Here is a 23,717-nt window from a genome sequence, read left to right as displayed (position 1 = left end):
TAAAATGAAACACTAGACTCAAACAAGAAATATTTTTGGTTTTTATGATTTTGTAATTTTTTTGTGCTTTTTCTTTTCGAAAATAAAGTGGAAAAAGGTATCAAAATTCTTAATGAGAATTCCAGGAATCATGCAATGTTTAGTCTAAAGCTTCAGTCTAAAGGAATTAGACATGGTCAGCCAAGCTTCAGCAGAACATTGCATTCAAGAGCTAAATTGATGAAGATCAATCAGCTTTGGTGATGATAAGAACATCACCTTGAAACACTAGAATTCATTCTTAAGAACTCTGAAGAAAAAAATACCTCATCTAAGCAACAAGATGAACCGTCAGTTGTCCAAACTGAACAATCCCCGGCAACGGCGCCAAAAACTTGGTAGCGCGAAATTGTGAACAATACTTTTCACAACTCTCATAATCCCCGGTCATGAACCCCAAAAACTTGGTGTTCAATACCATGGCATAAACACAACTTCACACAACTAACCAGCAAGTGCACTGGGTCGTCCAAGTAATAAACCTTACGCGAGTAAGGGTCGATCCCACGGAGATTGTTAGTATGAAGCAAGCTATGGTCATCTTGTAAATCTTAGTCAGGCAAACTCAAATGGATATGGTGATGAACGCATAAAAACATAAAAGATAAAGATAGAGATACTTATGTAATTCATTGGTAGGAACTTCAAATAAGCGCATGAAGATGCCTTCCCTTCCGTCTCTCTGCTTTCCTACTGTCTTCATCCAATCCTTCTTACTCCTTTCCATGGCAAGCTTATGTAGGGTTTCACCGTTGTCAGTGGCTATCTCCCATCCTCTCAGTGAAAATGTTCATATGCTCTGTCACAGCATGGCTAATCATCTGTCGGTTCTCGGTCAGGCCGGAATAGAATCCAGCGATTCTTTTGCGTCTGTCACTAACGCCCCGCCTGCTAGGAGTTTGAAGCACGTCACAGTCATTCAATCATTGAATCCTACTCAGAATACCACAGACAAGGTTAGACCTTCCGGATTCTCTTGAATGCCGCCATCAGTTCTAGCCTATACCACGAAGACTCTGATCTCACGGAATGGTTGGCTCGGTTGTCAGGCGAGCACTCGGTTGTCAGGCGATCAACCATGCATCGTGCAATCAGGAATCCAAGAGATATTCACCCAATCGAAGGTAGAACGGAGGTGGTTGTCAGTCACACGTTCATAGGTGAGAATGATGATGAGTGTCACGGATCATCACATTCATCAAGTTGAAGAACAAGTGATATCTTAGAACAAGAACAAGCGGAATTGAATGGAAGAACAATAGTAATTGCATTAATACTCGAGGTACAGCAGAGCTCCACACCTTAATCTATGATGTGTAGAAACTCCACCGTTGAAAATACATAAGAACAAGGTCTAGGCATGGCCGTGAGGCCAACCTCCCAATGATCTAAGATAGCATAAAACGAAGATAGCTACCCCGATGAAAATACAATAGTAAAAGGTCCTACTTATAGAAAACTAGTAGCCTAAGGTTTACAGAGATGAGTAAATGACATAAAAATCCACTTCCGGGCCCACTTGGTGTGTGCTTGGGCTGAGCAATGAAGCATTTTCGTGTAGAGACTCTTCTTGGAGTTAAACGCCAGCTTTAGTGCCAGTTTGGGCGTTTAACTCCCATTTGGGTGCCAGTTCCGGCGTTTAACGCTGGAATTCCTGAGGGTGACTTTGAACGCCGGTTTGGGCCATCAAATCTTGGGCAAAGTATGGACTATCATATATTGCTGGAAAGCTCAGGATGTCTACTTTCCAACGCCGTTAAGAGCGCGCCAATTGGGCTTCTGTAGCTCCAGAAAATTCGCTTCGAGTGCAGGGAGGTCAGAATCCAACAGCATCTGCAATCCTTTTTGGTCTCTGAATCAGATTTTTGCTCAGGTCCCTCAATTTCAGCCAGAAAATACCTGAAATCACAGAAAAACACACAAACTCATAGTAAAGTCCAGAAAAGTGAATTTTAACTAAAAACTAATAAAAATACACTAAAAACTAACTAGATCATACCAAAAACATACTAAAAACAATGCCAAAAAGCGTACAAATTATCCGCTCATCAGTACTCATCCTTGAATCTCCAAGGATCTTTGCTCCCCAATTGGTTGACAAAATTTCCAACCATTTTTATTAAGCTTGAGCAAAGTTCTACCCAAGATATGAGTCCCCATAGTTGGTCTTCACATAGCGAACCGGGATCCCATATCTTATCTTCACATCCGTCCATTGGTTTAGTTTCATGATTTTGCTCCCCAATTGGTTGACATAAATGTGGTGGACACACAGAATTCTCTTTACTCCACCAATGCTTCCTTCTAGACTCATACAAAGTGATTCTTGTCCCAACATCATCCCTATACCTTGGGGCCATGGCCTTGATAAGCTTAACACCTACTTTCCAACCACTATACAACTCTTTTTTACTTGTAATTCCACAAAGAGTTCTAAGTTGACCATCATTTTCAATCAAACCATATTCAAGTGAGAAATTAAAGCTTAGAGATAGAGATTTTACCCACTTAAATGTTGTGTTGGATGGTAACTTGGGAAGGGAGGCTTCCCCACACTTAGACAATGCAAGGTCCACCTCCTTGTGCTCTTCTTTAGTTGTTTCCACCTCTTCGCAAGCTTCTTCAAATTTAACCTCATCCCTTTTGTTGCGTGGTTTGGTGTTGTCTTCAAAAACTTCATCTCGCCCAATGAGAGGTGATTCAGTTTTGGATAAAAATTCATCGATGAATGAGTTCATCTCTTGCTCAACCTCTTCATATTCTTCAATTTCAATATACACCATGCCATTTTCGCTTTCTTTGGGAGGTTGTGCACATTCTTTCGTAATTTCAACTTCGTGTCCAATGGGAGAGGATTCCATGATGGAGAAAAATTCATCTATGATTGAATCCATCTCTTGATAAGCTTCTTCCAAGTCTCCAACGATGATATGCCTTGGAGGTTGCGCACCCTCTTCAACATCAATATCAAGCTTCTTGGAAGAGGGCTCCATGATGCTACATTCCCATCGACTTTCAACATCTCCTAAATCTTCAACCATTTCTTCCCGTTCTTCAATGACCATAGGCTCCTCCAATTGTTCCAACACAAAATTGGACTCCTCCTTCTTTACCGGATTTTCCACTTTCTCCTTCATGCTTTGCTCTTCTTTTAACTTTTCACATTTGGTCACGGAAGTACCTTGAATATTCAAACATTGGTGGGCTAAAGTGTGCACCACCTTCGTCAAATTGGTCACAAACTCAAGTGTATCCCGCTTCATGGCCTCTTGTCCTTGAAGTAGCAAAGTGAGAGAATCGTCCATTGAGTCTTGTGGTGGGTAGGAAGGTTCATCATTTTGGAGAGAGGGTTCATGATAGGAAGATGGTTCTTCTTGGTAAGGTTGTGGAGATTGTATGTATTGAGGTGGTTCTTGGAAGTAATCTTGATAGGGTTGTGGTGGTTCGAAGGGTTCTTGCTCATAATTGTCATAAAAACATGGGATGGATGATTGGTTGTACGATGGGTATGGGTCATAGAAAGGTGCTTGGTGTGGAGGGGCTTGTGAGTATGGTTGAGGGTTATGTTGAGGGTATGGTTCATAGGCATATGATGGTGGTTCTTGAAAGTCACAAGGAGATTCACCATAGCCATTTGATTGGTATGCATCATAGAATAGCTCTTCTTCATAGTGCATTGGTGGGGGTTGTTGCCATGAGGATTGATCATAAGCATATGGCTCCTCCCACCTTTAGTTATCCCATCCTTGATACACATCTTCATTATAGTCCTCATCACCTACAACATAATTGTAATCACACTCATAGCCAAAATGAGAATTCATGATAGTAAGAGAGGGCAAAACAAAGAATAGTAACAAATAAAAAGAACAAACTAAAAACTAACAAAGAATCAAAAAGCAAACATATTCACAATATTCACATATATAGAATAACCAATAACACAACACCATTGCAACTCCCCGGCAACGGCGCCATTTTGATGATTGGATTTTTGACGGTATAGAATTTCACAAATGAATTCTCGTTGCAAGTATAGTTTCTAAACCAATCAATAATCCTTTCATACAAAAAGTTGTTTGTCACTAGTACAAACCCCTAAAATTTATAAACCGAAGTATTGGACCTCGGGTCGTTCTCCCTAGGAATTACAATAAAGTGTCTTGTTATTGGTTATGAATTATTTTGGGGTTTTGATATGAAGCATGAAAGATAAATGGCAAGAAAGTAAACTGACAACTATAAAACTCTTGGCAAGATATGAGAACTAGAAATCCTATCCTAGTTATCCTTCTCAATTGTGATGAGAATTGTATATTGCTCCCACTTAGTTAACCTCTACCATGGAGGAAAGTCAAGTGGATGAATCAATTTGATTCTTCAAGTCCTAATCAACTCCTAAAGGGAAGACTAGCTTTAGAGGCATTCAAATCAATTAGCAACTTCTAATTGTCAACCAACAAAGGAATTAGATAACTCAAGAGTCACTAATTACTCTACATAGGCCAAGAGGAACAAAACCTACATTAAAATCTAACCAAGCATTTCATCAAACACTTGGAAGGCATAAAAGAAAAAGCATAGTAAATTCATAACAAGAATAGAATTTAACAACAATTATTGCAAAGAATTAATCAACAACAATCAAGGAAATCACAATTATCATGAATTACCTCAAATTGCATTATTGAAAGGAAACAAAGGAACAACAATCTATCCAAAACAAAATGAAGAATTACAATTATTAAAGCACATAACTAGAAAGAGAGAGATGAGAAGATTAAGAATTGATAAAGGAAAATTGAATCAAAGCATGAATTAAACCTAGATCTAAAAAGAGAGATTAACATAAACCTAATCCTAATTCTAGAGAGAAGTGAGAGCTTCTCTCTCTAGAAACTAACTCTAAACTAATCCTAGTGAGTGTGTATTATTGCCTAATTGATTCCCTCCTTTTTTTTCTTTCCCTTAATCCTTCATCCTTATATTCCTCTTCCTTAGCAATTGGCGCCAAAATGGGTTCAGAAACCCTCTCAAATCGCCAGACACGTGTTGCATTAGTGAGGTCATGTGCCATCATCGGCGCGTGCGCGCACGGTATGCGTGCGCGTCCTTGGCCTGTTTCGCAATGTGTGCGCGAGCGCCTTGTGCGCGTGCGCGTGCATGGCTGACTTTGCTTCTTTGACTTTTTATGCTTCTCTCCACTTGTATGCTTCCTTCCTTGCTTCCTTTGATCCATGCCTAGCCTATTTCAATCCTGGAATTACTAGCAAACACATCAAGGCATCTTATGGAATCAAAGAGAAACTAGAATTCATCAAAATAAGGCTTAAAAAGCATGTTTTTACACTTAAGCACAAATATGGGAGAGATAACAAAACCATGCTAATTCATAGGCTAAATGTGACAAAAAGTTATCGAAACACTCTAAATTCATTACAAAACAAACCGTCAAATTGGGGTTTGTCAATCAACTTCGATGAAAAACGAAGAATACATTCTACGAAGTAGTAAAAGAAGAATAATAAATTTTAAAAAAATGAATTAACTCTCAGATCTAGACTCATGTACCACAAAAAAAATTCTATATATAAACTTTATTAAAAAAATATGTAAATTAGTTATTATTAAAGTAATTTTTTATTATTTACGTTAGTTATACATCATAAATTTGTTTTGTTAAACTTATATGATTTTATCATATTATATCATGATTAGAATCATTATTTTTTATCATGAATAGACTAATGGGACCAACTTCATATCATTATCATACCATATTATTATTATTATTTATTAATTTCTGTTAATAAAGTAAATTCAATCAAGCCATAGGAATAGTAACTTGAATTTATGGATACAATAAGGTAAAGAAGAAAAAGATACAAATTAAGAAGAGGTTTTAAATTTGGCACATCTAAAATTATTCAATTATATAAAAAATATTTTTTTACACATCTAAAATTATACAAATAAAATTTAAAAATAAATTTAAATTTTTCTATATTACATTTAATAAAAATATATCTAACATATTTGATCTTATTATTAGTTAACTTTTTTTTATTTGAACACTAGTATTTATTCATTATAATTTTGTTTTTACATTTTTATTATTTGGTACTTTAACTAATTTTTAAAATTAGTTAATTACATAAATTTATAACACATCTATAATAATAAAATCATACACAAAATATATTTTATACACATCTAAAAATGATATAAATAAAATTTAAAATTTAAGAATGTAATATTTTTATCATCAAGTTCATCAGACTTGTCCATAAATTTTTTTTTATTTCTTATTTTTCTTTTTTTTAGATCAGCACAAGTACTTTTTTTTATTGATGTTGTAATTATAAGAATGCAAACTTATTTTAAAAAATTAGAATTAAGTACGCATCCAAAAAATTATAAAAATGCACGCTAATTATTTTATTATAATATTCAAAATTCATATGAGGAATCTAGAATATATTAAATATTGATTTATAATAGATTTAATTATTCTATTGGTTCCTATAATTTTACGAAATTTTTAATTAGGTCTTTATATTTTTTTTTTTTAATTGGATTTTTGCACTAATTTTTTTCAATTGAGTCTCTATACCTTTTTTCTTTTTATTTGAGTCTCTGTACAAAAATTTTTTTTAGTTGGGTCCCTATACAATTAAGCCAATTATTACTAAAAGAGACCTAATTGAAAAAAAATTTTGGTGTATAAACCCAATTAAAAAAAAAAGTATAAGAACATAATTGAAAATTTCGCAAAACTATAAAGAGCAACAGAATAATTAAATACACATCCAACGTTACAAGATTTGCCGATAATTCACCCCCAAACTATTCATGAAACAACTCAAAACTTTATATTAAGAATATATAAAAATTCAGCATTATCTAAAAATATTACCGTTATCTATACCATTACTTATAACATGATAGGTATAATTGACCATTGATAAGAAGGGTTGATAATTCAGCATGTTTAAATAGCTATTAGAAATGACATATAATTTAGCATATAATATATTAAAAATAATTTTACTTAATTGCATGAGACAGAAACAAACAAAAAATAAACAATAAATATCATTACAAAAAAAAATAAAACTGAATTAAAAAATCACAAATTTCTCAAATAATTTTTTGGTTGAATTTTCACCCCCAACATTTAAGCATTTTTCAATTACATAATATTTTTTACAGACAACTAAAACTTATATAATTAATTATTTTCACACAATAAATTCTCACACAATAAATTCTTTGACTTATTCAAACTTTTTTTTAAGGCTGTATAGGAATTAGATCGGATCAGATATAGTCTATAATTCTATCCGATCCGCACTATATTTATCGGATCGGATCGGATACGATATTCACATTTTTTTAGGTTGGATCCTATCCGACGGGTCGGATCGGATCGAATATCGGATATATCCGCATAATTCAAAAAATTTGTTTTAAGGTACTTTTTGGCTCTAGAAAATCTATTTTTTCACCTGTTTAAACCTATTTATTCCTAAAATATTGTCAATAAAAGTTCTTTTGAATAACAAAAGAAAAATAATAACACAAGATCTAAGTTTAATTATTCTAAGTTAAAGTACAACATAAAAATTAAAAATAAAATATCATAAAATTCATAAAACAACACACTAAAATTCATATCACATTAGGGTTTACTTTCTTAAACTATACTATTTATATGAGACGTGCAAATATGCGGATCGGATTCGTGAATATCACTGCCAAATCTGCAATCTGATCCTACCATAGTGCAAGTCAGATCCGATCCGATGGCTCTACTGATCGGATAATATCCATAAAATTCGGATCGAATGCGGATAATTACCGCGGATATGCGGATATTATCCATAATTACCGATGGCTGCACATGGATTGTGTAAGTATTTACTTTCTTACAATTGAAATCTTGTAAATACTTACACATTCCAAAATTTTTAGTGTGTAAGTATTTACAAGATTTCAATTTAAAATTTTGAATTTTAATTCTTCTTTGTAGATTGATATTTAAATTAAAAAATAATAAATCTATTTGAATGTTTGTTTTAGTTTTTTTTTAAATTAATGTAATAAAAAAGTTGAGTAAACTGTAAAATAAAGACTAATTTAAAGAATACTTAGTTGAACTGAAAAAATAAATACTTAGTTGAACTGCAACATGTTTCACTCCTGGATCAATAATTGTGGTCTCATAAATCAGGAATTTATTGGCTCAAAATACACTTGGTGAGGACCTCTGTAGACTATGTTTTGAAAGAGTTTTTAAAAGGTCGGATAGAACCTTATCCAACCCTAACTGGAGACTCAAACACTATCAAACAGTTGTTAAGATCCTCCCAAAAATCGATTCAGACCACCACCCTATTCTCATCACTGATAATGTCAATCCTACTAAGAGAGGAGACCTTTCAGGTTCAAGATAATGTGGACTTTGCACTCGGACTTCAACAATTTCTTACAAGACAAATGGTCACAAGGATGCAATTTAAACAACACTCTTAATAACGTGAGAGAAGAGTTGAAAATTTGGAACAAAGAAGTTTTTGACATCATTTTCAGAATTAAAAGGAGGATTCTCAATAGGCTGGCTGGTGTCCAAACATATGACAGCTATGGCCGAAACCATTTTTTAGATCAGCTAGAAGCCAGTCTCAACAAGGAAGTAAATGAAATTCTTGATAAAGAAGAAGTCTTGTGGCTCCAAAAATCAAGAGAGCAGTGGATTATTGATAGTGATAGAAACCCAAAATTCTATCATATCAAAATTATGATTTGTAGAAGAAAAAATAGAATTTTTAAACTCAGAAATCAAGAAGGAAGCTGGATAGAGGATGTAAAACAACTTAAAGACCTCATAACTAGTTATTTGCAGAATCTATATAATGAAGAGGTAATTATCACTACTCTAAACATACAACCATGTTCCCTCCCTAATCTAGAAGCTAATGTGTGCAGGTATATGGAAGCAACCCCAACTGAACCAGAAATAAAAAAGCTCTGTTCAGCAGAGGATCACTCAAAGCCCCATGTGAAGAGGGGTTTTCAGCGGCTTTTTTCAAGAACAACTGGATGCTTATAAAGAAGAAGATTTGTGATTTCATCCAAGAATGTTGGTCAAGACCTAGCATCATCAAGGAAGCTAACACCACCCTTATTGTACTCATACCTAAGACCAACATTTGGAATTCTTATCCCAATTTAGACCAATTGCTTTGTGCAATGTAAAATATAAAATTCTTACCAAAATTATTGTTCAGAGAATTAATCCCCACCTAAATGACCGGATATCACCTCACCAATTAAGCTTTATTTCTGGCCAAAAAATTCAAGATAACATTCTCATTGCCAAGGAAGTGATGCATTCTATGAGAAAGATTAGAGGTAAGAGGGGCTACATGGCCATTAAAATTGACTTTGAAAAAGCCTATGATAGGTTAAATTGGAATTTCATCCTTGGGAAGCTTCAACAGTTTGGGCTACCTAATAGGTTAAATAGCATCATAATAGAATGGGTAAGATCGGTAAACTATAGCGTTTTATAGGATGGAAACAGAACATAAATTTTCCAACGTAAGAGAGGAATAAGGTAAGGGGACCCTATTTCCCCTTACCTCTTCATTGTATGTATGGAGAAACTCTCGCAATATATTGAAAAAGAAGTCAATTGTGGAAACTGAAAACCTTTTTGGAAAAGGAATAAATGGAATGCAAATATCACGCTTAATGTTTGCAAACGATTTACTCCTCTTCGTAGAAATAACTACACAACAAATTGAAAAAATCAATGCTATCTTGAAAAATTTTTGCCAAGCGGCTGGATTAAAGATAAATATGGCAAATCTTTAATTTGTTTTTTCTAAAAACACTTCAGGTACAACAAAGACTAGCATTTGCAACAAAACAGTATTCAAAGAAAACAATGCACTAAAAAGATACTTGGGAGCGATGCTAAATAATATAGGAAAAGAAAGAAAGATTTTAAGGCAGTTATGGAAAGAGTGCATAGTAAGCTAAAAGATTGGAAAAACAAGTATCTTTCCCTAGCGGAAAGGATAACGCTGACCCAATCTGTCATCAGTCCAAGTGTTAATTTTGATATACAGCATGGAAGAATTTCAACGTCCATATGTAATGAGATAGAGAAAGCTTAGAGGAGTTTCATTTGGGAAGATAATGAAAATAAAAGAAGAATGCATGCAACAAAGTTGGAAAATTATCTGTAGACCCAAACACAAAGGTGGACTTGGTTTCAGAAAATTGAAAACTATAAATGATTCTTTTCTTTTAAAGATAATCTAGCAGCTAAAAGAGAACCCAGAGATCTTATGGGAAAAAATTTTCTATTAAAAATATCAACACAATAACATTCACCAGTCACAACTAATAGCAAGAAATTTAGATTCTCACTTTTGGAAGGAATTAATCAAAATCTAATGCTCTTTCCAGAAGCACTCCATTACCTTCATTGGAGATTGGCTCACTACAAAGTTTTGGAACGCTTAGGTGGAAGGCGAAAACAAACTGATTAATTTTGTAACCAGAAAAGACTTAGACCTAGATAACAATGTTTGGAAATGGACCAATGAAAGAGAAGAACGGGACAAATTTAAATTAGAGAGTTTCTTACCATAAATCATGATCATGAAAATAATGGCCCAACCTACGCCCAATCGGAATAGAGGAGAAGATAGAGTGGCTTGGAGACATATGGACAATAGCAATTTTTCTGTATCTTCAATCTACAAAGCTATTGTATCCTGGAGCCTTTTTTTGCTCGATTTGGAATGTTATGTGAAAATGGAAGGGACCACAAAAGACAAAGATATTTATGTGGAGACTAATGCAAAAGCGAATTTTCACTAATGAGAGGAGAAGCCGTATATTTGGTGGCGTCGGCAAATGCCCCTATGCAGTAACCAGAAGGAAGACGCGCTTCACACTATGAGGAACTTCCCCAAGATGTCACCAATCTGAATCCAACTAATAAACCCTAGATTGATCAATTCATTCTTTGGAGCTAGCTTCAATGAATGCATTGAACTCAATTTTAGAGAAAAGATGAATGATAGCAATCAAAGGGACTGGCTAGATGTCTTCATCACGGCATGTTAGAAAATCTGAAACTGGAGGAACAAGGAGATACATAAACAAAGTTACTCTAGACCGCCTCAATGCCACAATGAAATACTAAAGAAGGTGAAGGAAATTTCTGAAGCTTTTGAAAGAAGAAGGAAATAGAACTTTTTTAAAAGGAGAACTGAGCAACAGATAAAATGGAACCCTCCCCCATACAATTGGGTTGCACTCAACACAGATGATCTCGACAAAATAAAAAAGCTTAATGTGGTATTAGAAATGGGAATAGAATTTGGATAGGAGGCTTTTCATATGGTATTGGCAACTGTACCGCCTTCAAAACTAAGATTTGGGAGGTATATATAGGTCTAAAGATAGCATGGACTATGAGTTTGAAAAGAATTATAATACAATGTGACTCTAATGCTATTATCTATCTTCTGAACAACCTTAAAAATCTGAGTAATCATCTAAATGCTTTAATTAGAGACATTAATAATTAGAGGACTAGGAATTAAGAATTATTTTTTATACATATTTATAGAGAAGGCAATTGAAGTCTAGGTTACCTTGCGCAAAAAAGTTTAGAATTAGAATTTGGTCTCTACTTTTGGAATAGAAAAAGTATAGGGTATCAATATACTATCTGCCAACTTATTATCAACAATAATTAATTATTATATTTCAATTACAATTAGCATTGAATTGACCTAAATTAATAAAAAATTTGAATTATAAGGATTTGTAATCGCACCGAGGAGAGCTGCAACGTGAATTCAAGAAGGTGTCACCCAACTCTCTTCCGCAGCAACCCCTAACTGCGTCATCATCACTCGTACCTGCATTCTCCCTCACCTCGGCATCAATCGGCATTGCATTCTTTGCCTCCACTGTTGCTGCCTGATGAGCGGATAATTTGTACGCTTTTTGGCATTGTTTTTAGTATGTTTTTAGTATGATCTAGTTAGTTTTTAGTATATTTTTATTAGATTTTAGTTAAAATTCACTTTTCTGGACTTTACTATGAGTTTGTGTGTTTTTCTATGATTTCAGGTATTTTCTGGCTGAAATTGAGGGATCTGAGCAAAAATCTGATTCAGAGACAGAAAAGGACTGCAGATGCTGTTGGATTCTGACCTCCCTGCACTCAAAGCGGATTTTCTGGAGCTACAGAAGCCCAATTGGCGCGCTCTCAACGGCGTTGGAAAGTAGACATTCTGGGCTTTCCAGAAATATATGATAGTCCATACTTTGCCCGAGATTTGATGGCCCAAACCGGCGTTCAAAGTCACCCTCAGGAATTCCAGCGTTAAACGCCGGAACTGGCACAAGAATGGGAGTTAAACGCCCAAACTGGCACAAAAGCTGGCGTGTAACTCCAAGAAGAGTCTCTACACGAAAATGCTTCAATGTTCAGCCCAAGCACACACCAAGTGGGCCCGGAAGTGGATTTTTATGTCATTTACTCGTCTCTGTACACCCTAGGTTACTAGTTCTCTATAAGTAGGACCTTTTACTATTGTATTTTAATCTTTGGATCATTTTAGAGCTTTTGATCATGTTTTTATGATTGAACCCTCTTTGGGAGGCTGGCCATTCGGCCATGCCTAGACCTTGTTCTTATGTATTTTCAACGGTGGAGTTTCTACACACCATAGATTAAGGTGTGGAGCTCTGCTGTACCTCGAGTATTAATGCAATTACTATTGTTCTTCTATTCAATTCCGCTTGTTATTGTTCCAAGATATCACTTGTTCTTCAACTTGATGAATGTGATGATCCGTGACACTCATCATCATTCTCACCTATGAACGTGTGCCTGACAACCACCTCCATTCTACCTTAGATTGGGTGAATATCTCTTGGATTCCTGATACACGATGCATGGTTGATCGCCTGACAACCGAGTGCTCGCCTGACAACCGAGCCAGCCATTCCGTGAGATCAGAGTCTTCGTGGTATAGGCTAGAACTGATGGCGGCATTCAAGAGAATCCGGAAGGTCTAACCTTGTCTGTGGTATTCTGAGTAGGATTCAATGATTGAATGACTGTGACGAGCTTCAAACTCCTGAAGGCGGGGCGTTAGTGACAGACGCAAAAGAATCACTGGATTCTATTCCGGCCTGATTGAGAACCGACAGATGGATAGCCGTGCCGTGACAGGGTGCGTTGAACATTTCCACTGAGAGGATGGGAGGTAGCCACTGACAACGGTGAAACCCTTGCATAAGCTTGCCATGGAAAGGAGTAAGAAGGATTGGATGAAGACAGTAGGAAAGCAGAGAGACGGAAGGGACAAGCATCTTCATACGCTTATCTGAAATTCCTACCAATGAATTACATAAGTATCTCTATCTTTACCTTTATGTTTTCGTATATCATCATTCATATCCATTTGAGTTTGCCTGACTAAGATTTACAAGATGACCATAGCTTGCTTCATACCAACAATCTCTGTGGGATCGACCCTTACTCGCGTAAGGTTTATTAGTTGGACGACCCAGTACACACTCTGGTTAGTTGTGCGAAGTTGTAGTGATCACAATTTCGTCCACCAAGTTTTTGGCGCCGTTGCCGGGGATTGTTGAGTTTGGACAACTGACGGTTCATCTTGTTGCTTAGATTAGGTATTTTTTTTTTAGAGTTCTTAAGAATGAATTCTAGTGTTTCATGATGATCTGTTGAAGTCTGGCTGGCTGTGAAGCCATGTCTAATTCTATTGGACCGAGGTTTCAACTTATCATCACAAGAGCTTGTTGATTTCTATCAATCTTGCTGTTGGAGCAGTGATCTGCTAAGGCTTGGCTGGCCATTGGCCATGTCTAGTGTTTTGGACCGAAGCTTTCTTTGAAAGCTTGGCTGGCTGTGAAGCCATGTCTAATTCCTGGACCAGAGTCTTAGACTAAACATTGCATGATTCCTGGAATTCTCATTAAGAATTTTGATACCTTTATTTTCCTTTTCCACTTAATTTTCGAAAAAGCACAAAAAAATTTAGAAAATCAAAAAATCCAAAAATATTTTTAATTTGTGTCTTTTCAAGTCAATAATACAGAGAATTGAAGATTCAGAACATACTGCAGAGGAATTGCACAGAAAAAGCTGGGCGTTCAAAATGCCCAGTGAAGAAGGACAGACTGGCGTTTAAACGCCAGCCAGGGTGCCTGGTTGGGCGTTTAACGCCCAAAAGGGTAGTGCTTTGGGCGTTAAACGCCAGAATGTGCACCATTCTGGGCGTTTAACGCCAGGATGGCACAAGGGGGAAGATTTTGTTTTCAAATCAAATTTTTTTCAGGTTTTCAAAGTTTTTCAAAATCAAATCTTTTTCAAATCATATCTTTTCAATCAAATCTTTTTCAAAATTAATTTCTTTCCATTTTCAAGGATACTTGCTATCAATTAATGATTTGATTCAACATTTCAAGTATGTTGCCTTTTCTGTTGAGAAAGGTTTAATGTTTGAATCATATCTTTTCTTGTTAGCCAAGTCATTAATTTTCAAAATCAAATCTTTTTAAAATGTTTTTCAAATCATATCTTCTCAATCACATCTTTTTAAAACCAATCATACCTTCTTAACCATATCTTCTTCAAAATAGTTTTCAATCAAATCTTTTTTATTTCTAATTTCAAAATCTTTTTCAAAAATCACTTTATTTCTTTCCCACTTTTATTTTCGAAAATTAATTAGTGTCTTTCAAAATGTTTTTAAAATCTTTTACTTAATTTTCGAAAATCTCTCCCCCTCTTCTCACACCCTTCTATTTATGAACTAACACTCTCCCTCAATGAACAATTCGAACTCTATCTCTCTTGATAAGTTCGAATTCTTCTACTTCTGCCTTCTATTTTGCTTTTTCTCTCACACCTCAAGGAATCTCTATACTGTGACATAGAGGATTCTATATTTTCTTGTTCTCTTCTCTTTCATATGAGCAGGAGCAAAGACAAAAGCATTCTTGTTGAGGCTGATCCTGAACCTGAAAGGACCTTGAAGCGAAAGCTAAGAGAAGTTAAGGCACAACTCTCTGTAGAGGACCTAACAGAAATCTTCAAAGAAGAAGAACCCATGGCAGCCGAAAACAACAACAATGCCAACAATGCAAGGAAGGTGCTGGGTGACTTTACTGCACCTACTCCCGACTTCTATGGGAGAAGCATCTCTTTCCCTACCATTGGAGCAAACAACTTTGAGCTTAAGCCTCAATTAGTTTCTCTAATGCAACAGAATTGCAAGTTTCATGGACTTCCATTGGAAGATCCTCATCAGTTCTTAGCTGAGTTCTTGCAAATCTGTGACACTGTCAAGACTAATGGGGTTGACCCTGAGGTCTACAGACTTATGCTATTCCCTTTTGCTGTAAGAGACAGAGCTAGAACATGGTTGGACTCACAACCTAAAGAAAGCCTGAACTCTTGGGAAAAGCTAGTCAATGCCTTCTTGGCAAAGTTCTTTCCACCTCAAAAATTGAGTAAGCTTAGAGTGGAAGTCCAAACCTTCAGACAGAAGGAAGGAGAATCCCTCTATGAAGCTTGGGAAAGATACAAACAATTAATCAGAAAGTGTCCTTCTGATATGCTTTCTGAATGGAGCATCATAGGTATTTTCTATGATGGTCTCTCTGAACTGTCCAAGATGTCTTTGGATAGCTCTGCTGGAGGATCTCTTCATCTGAAGAAGACGCCTACAGAAGCTCAAGAACTAATTGAAATGGTTGCAAATAACCAATTCATGTACACTTCTGAAAGGAATCCTGTGAACAATGGGACTAGTCAGAAGAAAGGAGTTCTTGAGATTGACACTCTGAATGCCATATTGGCTCAGAACAAAATATTGACTCAACAAGTCAATATGATCTCTCAAAGTCTGTCTGAAATGCAAAATGCACCAAGCAGTACTAAGAAAGCTTCATCTGAAGAAGAAGCTTATGATCCTGAGAACCCTTCAATGGAAGAGGTGAATTACATGGGAGAACCCTATGGAAACACCTACAACCCTTCATGGAGAAATCATCTAAATTTCTCATGGAAGGATCAACAGAGACCTCAACAAGGTTTCAACAATAGTAATGGTGGAAGAAACAGGTTTAGCAATTGCAAGCCTTTTCCATCATCTTCTCAGCAACAGACAGAGAGTTCTAAGCAGAACACCTCTGACTTAGCAACCATGGTCTCTGATCTAATCAAAACCACTCAAAGTTTCATGACTGAAACAAGGTCCTCCATTAGAAATTTGGAGGCACAAGTGGGACAGCTGAGCAAGAAAATTACTGAACTCCCTCCTAGTACTCTTCCAAGCAATACAGAAGAAAATCCAAAGGGAGAGTGCAAAGCCATCAACATGGCCGAATTTGGAGAGGAGGAAGAGGCAGTGAACGCCACTGAGGAAGACCTCAATGGACGTCCACTGACCTCCAATGAGTTCCCCAATGAGGAACCATGGGAATCTGAGGCTCAAAATGAGACCATAGAGGTTCCATTGGACTTACTTCTGCCATTCATGAGCTCTGATGAGTATTCTTCCTCTGAAGAGGATGAGTATGTCACTGAAGAGCAAGTTGCTAAATACCTTGGAGCAATCATGAAGCTAAATGACAAGTTATTTGGGAATGAGACTTGGGAAGATGAACCCCCTTTGCTCACCAAGGAACTGGATGACTTGTCTAGGCAGAAACTGCCTCAAAAGAGACAGGATCTTGGGAAGTTTTCAATACCTTGTACCATAGGCACCATGACATTCAAGAAGGCCTTGTGTGACTTAGGGTCAAGTGTAAACCTCATGCCTCTCTCTGTAATGGAGAAGTTAGGGATCTTTGAGGTGCAAGCTGCAAAAATCTCACTAGAGATGGCAGACAATTCAAGAAAACAAGCCTATGGACTTGTAGAGGATGTTCTGGTAAAAGTTGAAGACCATTACATCCCTTCTGATTTTATAGTCCTAGAGACTGGGAAGTGCATGGATGAATCCATCATCCTTGGCAGACCCTTCCTAGCCACAGCAAGGGCTGTGATTGATGTTGATAGAGGAGAATTGATCATTCAAGTGAATGAAGAATCCTTTGTGTTTAAGGCTCAAGGATATCCCTCTGTCATCATGGAGAGGAAGCATGAAGAGCTTCTCTCAAAACAGAGCCAAACAGAGCCCCCACAGTCAAACTCTAAGTTTGGTGTTGGGAGGCCACAACCAACTTCTAAGTTTGATGCTGAACCCCCATATTCAAACTCTAAGTTTGGTGTTGGGAAGTTCCAACATTGCTCTGAGCATTTCTGAGGCTCCATGAGAGCCCACTGTCAAGCTACTGACATTAAAGAAGCGCTTGTTGGGAGGCAACCCAATGTTATATTTTATCTATTTTCCTTTGTTATTTTATGTTCTTTTGTAGGTTGATGATCATGGGAAGTCACAAAATCAATGAAAAAAGCAAAAACAGAATGAAAAACAGAAAGAAAAATAGCACACCCTGGAGGAGAGCGTGCTGGCGTTTAAACGCCAGTAAGGCTAGCTGTTGGGCGTTTAACGCCCAGTCTGGCACCATTCTGGGCATTTAACACCAGAAAGGGGCACCAGACTGGCGTTAAACGCCAGAAAAGGGCAAGCACTTGGCGTTAAACGCCAGAAATGGGCACCAGCCCGGCGTTTAACGCCAGAATTGGCTCAAAACGCATTTTTGCATGCCATTTGGTGCAGGGATGACTTTTCCTTGACACCTCAGGATCTGCGGACCCCACAGCATCCCCACCTACCCTACCACTCTCTCTCTTCTTCACCCATTCACCAATCACCTCAACACCTCTTCCCCAAAAACCCTTCACCTATCAAATCCCATCTTTCTCTTCACCACTCACATCCATCCTTCATAAAACCCCACCTACCTCACCCTTCAAATTCAAACCACTTTCCCTCCCAAACCCACCCATCCATGACCGAACCATGAGCCCCCCCACTCCTATATAAACCCATCTTCACTCATTCATTTTCACACAACCAAACCACCACTTCTCCCCCTTTTTGGCCGCACACAAAGCCATTCCCTTCTTCCTCATTTCTTCTTCTTCTACTCTCTTCTTTCTTCTTTTGCTCGAGGACGAGCAAACCTTTTAAGTTTGGTGTGGTAAAAGCATTGCTTTTTGTTTTTCCATAACCATTTATGGCATCCAAGGCCGGAGAAACCTCTAGAAAGAGGAAAGGGAAGGCAAAAGCTTCCACCTCCGAGTCATGGGAGATGGAAAGATTCATCTCAAGGGTGCATCAAGACCACTTCTATGAAGTTGTGGCCTTGAAGAAGGTGATCCCCGAGGTCCCTTTTTCACTCAAAAAGAGTGAATATCCGGAGATCCGACATGAGATCCGAAGAAGAGGTTGGGAAGTTCTTACCAACCCCATTCAACAAGTCGGAATCTTAATGGTTCAAGAGTTCTATGCCAATGCATGGATCACCAAGAACCATGATCAAAGTGTGAACCCGGATCCAAAGAATTGGCTTACTATGGTTTGGGGGAAATACTTGGATTTTAGTCTGGAAAATGTAAGGTTGGCATTCAACTTGCCCATGATGCAAGGAGATGAACATCCTTACACTAGAAGGGTCAACTTTGATCAAAGGTTGGACCAAGTCCTCACAGTCATATGTGAAGAGGGCGCCCAATGGAAGAGAGATTCAAGAGGGAAGCCGGTTCAACTGAGAAGGCATGACCTCAAACCCGTGGCTAGAGGATGGTTGGAGTTTATCCAACGCTCAATCATTCCCACTAGCAACCGGTCCGAAGTTACTATAGACCGGGCTATCATGATTCATAGCATCATGATTGGAGAAGAAATAGAAGTTCATGAGGTGATATCCCAAGAACTTTATAAGGTGGCGGACAAGTCCTCTACCTTGGCAAGGTTAGCCTTTCCTCATCTCATTTGTCACCTCTGTTATTCAGTTGGAGTTGACATAGAGGGAGACATCCCCATTGATGAGGACAAGCCCATCACTAAGAAGAGGATGGAGCAAACAAGAGACCCCTCTCATCATCAAATCCCTGAGATGCCTCAAGGGATGCACTTTCCTCCACAAAACTATTGGGAGCAACTAAACACCTCCCTAGGAGAATTGAGTTCCAACATGGGACAACTAAGGGTGGAGCACCAAGAACACTCTGTCCTCCTCCATGAAATTAGAGAAGATCAAAGAATCATGAGAGAGGAGCAACAAAGACAAGGAGAAGACATTGAGGAGCTCAAGCACTCCATAGGATCTTCAAGAAGAAGAACAAGCCGCCATCACTAAGGTGGACCCGTTCTTTAATTTCCTTGTTCTTTATTTTTTTATTTTTTCGAATTTTAGTGCTTATGATTATCTATGTTTGTGTCTTGTGATCATTAGTGTCTTAGTGTCTATGCTTTAAAGTTATGAATGTCCTATGAATCCATCACCTTTCTTGAATGAAAAATGTTCTTAATTGAAAAAGAAAAGAATTGCATGAATTTTGAATTTTATAACAGTTTAATTATTTTGATGTGGTGGCAATACTTTTGTTTTCTGAATGTATGCTTAAAACAGTGCATATGTCTTTTGAATTTGTGGTTCATGAATGTTGGCTCTTGAAAGAATGATGAAAAAGGAGACATGTTACTGAGGATCTGAAAAATCCTAAAAATGATTCTTGAAGCAAGAAAAAGCAGTGAATACAAAAAAAAAGAAAGAAGGAGAAAAACGAAAAAAAAGAGGGAGAAAAGAAAACGAAAAAAAAGAGAGAAAAAGAAAGAAATAAAGTTGTGATCCAAGGCAAAAAGAGTGTGCTTAAGAACCCTGGACACCTCTAATTGGGGACTCTAGCAAAGCTGAGTCACAATCTGAAAAGGTTCACCCAATTATGTGTCTGTGGCATGTATGTATCCGGTGGTAATACTGGAAGATAGAGTGCTTTGGGCCACGGCCAAGACTCACTAAGTAGCTATGTTCAAGAATCATCATACTTAACTAGGAGAATCAATGACACTATCTGGATTCTGAGTTCCTAAAGAAGCCAATCATTCTGAATTTCAAAGGATAGAGTGAGATGCCAAAACTATTCAGAGGCAAAAAGCTAAAAGCCCCGCTCATCTAATTAATACTGATCTTCATAGATGTTTTTGGAATTCATTGCATATTCTCTTCTTTTTATCTTATTTGATTTTCAGTTGCTTGAGGACAAGCAACAATTTAAGTTTGGTGTTGTGATGAGCGGATAATTTGTACGCTTTTTGGCATTGTTTTTAGTATGTTTTTAGTATGATCTAGTTAGTTTTTAGTATATTTTTATTAGTTTTTAGTTAAAATTTACTTTTCTGGACTTTACTATGAGTTTGTGTGTTTTTCTGTGATTTCAGGTATTTTCTGGCTAAAATTGAGGGACCTGAGCAAAAATCTGATTCAGAGACAGAAAAGGACTGCAGATGCTGTTGGATTCTGACCTCCCTGAACTCGAAGCGGATTTTCTAGAGCTACAGAAGCCCAATTGGCGCGCTCTCAACGGCGTTGGAAAGTAGACATCCTGGGCTTTCCAGCAATATATGATAGTCTATACTTTACCCGAGATTTGATGGCCCAAACCGGCGTTCAAAGTCACCCTCAGGAATTCCAGCGTTAAACGCCGGAACTGGCACAAGAATGGGAGTTAAACGCCCAAACTGGCACAAAAGCTGGCGTTTAACTCCAAGAAGAGTCTCTACATGAAAATGCTTCAATGCTCAGCCCAAGCACACACCAAGTGGGCCCGGAAGTGGATTTTTATGTCATTTACTCGTCTCTGTACACCCTAGGTTACTAGTTCTCTATAAGTAGGATCTTTTACTATTGTATTTTAATCTTTGGATCATTTTAGAGCTTTTGATCATGTTTTTATGATTGAACCCTCTTTGGGAGGCTGGCCATTCGGCCATGCCTAGACCTTGTTCTTATGTATTTTCAACGGTGGAGTTTCTACACACCATAGATTAAGGTGTGGAGCTCTGCTGTACCTCGAGTATTAATGCAATTACTATTGTTCTTCTATTCAATTCCGCTTGTTCTTATTCCAAGATATCACTTGTTCTTCAACTTGATGAATGTGATGATCCGTGACACTCATCATCATTCTCACCTATGAACGTGTGCCTGACAACCACCTCCGTTCTACCTTAGATTGGGTGAATATCTCTTGGATTCCTGATACACGATGCATGGTTGATCGCCTGACAACCGAGTGCTCGCCTGACAACCGAGCCAGCCATTCCGTGAGATCAGAGTCTTCGTGGTATAGGCTAGAACTGATGGCGGCATTCAAGAGAATCCGGAAGGTCTAACCTTGTCTGTGGTATTCTGAGTAGGATTCAATGATTGAATGACTGTGACGAGCTTCAAACTCCTGAAGGCGAGGCGTTAGTGACAGACGCAAAAGAATCACTGGATTCTATTCCGGCCTGATTGAGAACCGACAGATGGATAGCCGTGCCGTGACAGGGTGCGTTGAACATTTCCACTGAGAGGATGGGAGGTAGCCACTGACAACGGTGAAACCCTTGCATAAGCTTGCCATGGAAAGGAGTAAGAAGGATTGGATGAAGACAGTAGGAAAGCAGAGAGACGGAAGGGACAAGCATCTTCATACGCTTATCTGAAATTCCTACCAATGAATTACATAAGTATCTCTATCTTTACCTTTATGTTTTCGTATATCATCATTCATATCCATTTGAGTTTGCCTGACTAAGATTTACAAGATGACCATAGCTTGCTTCATACCAACAATCTCTGTGGGATCGACCCTTACTCGCGTAAGGTTTATTACTTGGACGACCCAGTACACTTGCTGGTTAGTTGTGCGAAGTTGTAGTGATCACAATTTCGTCCACCACTGCCCCACACAACATGCCGAGCATGCTCTTCACAAAGTCGTTGCCTGCATTACGCCACCACGATCGCCGCGTCGCATCCCCTCCGCCATTGTCGTCTTTGTCGTCACGCCGTGAGCCTTCACCACTGTCGTCTTCATCGGCACGCAGAACCCCCTCCCTGTGTTGCTACCGCTGCTGCGTCGCGCCTTAGTTGCACTGCTCGGAATGTGTGCAGTGGTTCGCGTCTGTGCCCCTGCCGCAGCCTCCCCCCGACGATCCTCTGAGCAGTGTCGGTGTCCTCCGCAATCAATCCCCGTCGCTGCAACACGCGCTTTGCATGTACAATTTTCTCCTCCGCAGGACCACTGCGGCACCTTCCCCCTTGCGAACTGCATCGTCGCCATCCACCGCAGCGCGCTCTCTCTATCTCGTTTCTACCTTCTCAATTCGATCAAAGACACATCTATTAGAAAACGCATGTATAAGGAGACACATCCATGAGACACATTCACAAAGGCACTTCCATTAGACACAGTCATAAAAAAGACACTTCCATTAGACATATTCACGAAGACACTTCTGTTAAATACAACCATAAATAAGAGTTGGAAAAAATTGGTAGAATCTTTATTGGTTACATGACGAGATTGTTTGGAATAATCTTCCTAAAGATAGTTAGCATCTTAGTTGATGATGGACAAAAAATTACTTTATCCCAACTAGTTTGTATTTAAATTTTTTCTTTCGAACTTAAACCCCGTTTTAATACCAAATTTTTTTGATTTGGATCCTCTAAAGTTTGAATTTCACTTTATAGAGTAAAGTGTGATCTCTCACCATTAATTTCATAGGTGAAGCCAAAAATAAATATGAAAGAGAAACTATTCAAGAATAGAAGATCACATCTTATTATCTAAAGTGAATTTCAAATTTTAGAGGATCCAAATCCAATTTTTTTTATATAAAATTAATAATTAAAAATTATTAAATAATAATTTAGATAAATTTTTTAAATTATTTAATTATTTTTAACTATCAAACTTTTCATTAAATTAATTACCCACCTGAATTTCTTCCCACTAGAGAGTGAGTAGCATATGTCATGTGATAGTGATTCTGATGTGGGCAATCAGCAACGTGATCGAGGCTGCCTCCACATATTCCCAACAAAAGTTAAAAACCAAGGCACCTTCCAAGAAGTTTCGTGCTTCTTCCTAGTCCCTTCTCCCATATAACACAAAAGTCACATCATTCTCACGTTCACTTCAACAACAGACACACACTCCTAACTCTCATTACGTGCAATCAACTAAAATCTCTCTCTCTCTCTCTCTCTCTCTCTCTCTCTCTCTCTCTCTCTCTCTCTCTCTCAAAAGAAATGGGTGGATCGGTGTCAAGTCCTGGTGGGAGCCTGAAGAAGAGTGAGTGTGGTGTTGGGCCAACGAAAATGCTACTAAAGGTGACCGTGGAGAATAGCTTGGGAGCAATTCAGGTGCTGATGCGCCCCGAAGACACCGTCGCCGATTTGATTAAGGCAGCCTTGTCCATTTATGCCTACGAGAAGAGAAGGCCACCCTTGAAGGACACTCCTCCTCACTCCTACGACCTTCACTACTCTCCCTTCACCCTCCAAAGTACGTTATTTAATTCACCTTCAATCCAATCATCCTATGCTCTACATATATACACCCAACCATTCACTATTGGGCTGGTGCAGGTTTGAATCCA

At 37.9% G+C, this 23,717-nt stretch overlaps 1 long non-coding RNA gene and 1 other non-coding gene across 2 annotated transcripts; both read right to left on the bottom strand.

Moving 5' to 3' along the window:
• Positions 1-8,177: 8,177 nt before the first annotated feature.
• On the bottom strand, positions 8,178-10,822 carry LOC140184665 (uncharacterized). The gene is made up of 2 exons (XR_011881825.1): positions 10,700-10,822; positions 8,178-10,593 (listed from the first exon to the last, which is right to left on the bottom strand). It is a non-coding gene; the product is annotated as an uncharacterized lncRNA (long non-coding RNA).
• Positions 10,823-15,623: 4,801 nt separating this feature from the next.
• LOC112804810 (small nucleolar RNA R71) lies at positions 15,624-15,731 on the bottom strand. Its single transcript, XR_003203429.1, has one exon. It is a non-coding gene; the product is annotated as a small nucleolar RNA R71 (small nucleolar RNA).
• Between the last annotated feature and the right edge of the window lie 7,986 nt (positions 15,732-23,717).

The sequence above is a fragment of the Arachis hypogaea genome, chromosome 5, assembly GCF_003086295.3.
Source record: "Arachis hypogaea cultivar Tifrunner chromosome 5, arahy.Tifrunner.gnm2.J5K5, whole genome shotgun sequence".
NCBI lineage: Eukaryota > Viridiplantae > Streptophyta > Magnoliopsida > Fabales > Fabaceae > Arachis > Arachis hypogaea.
This window is presented reverse-complemented; position numbering and strand designations above follow the sequence as displayed.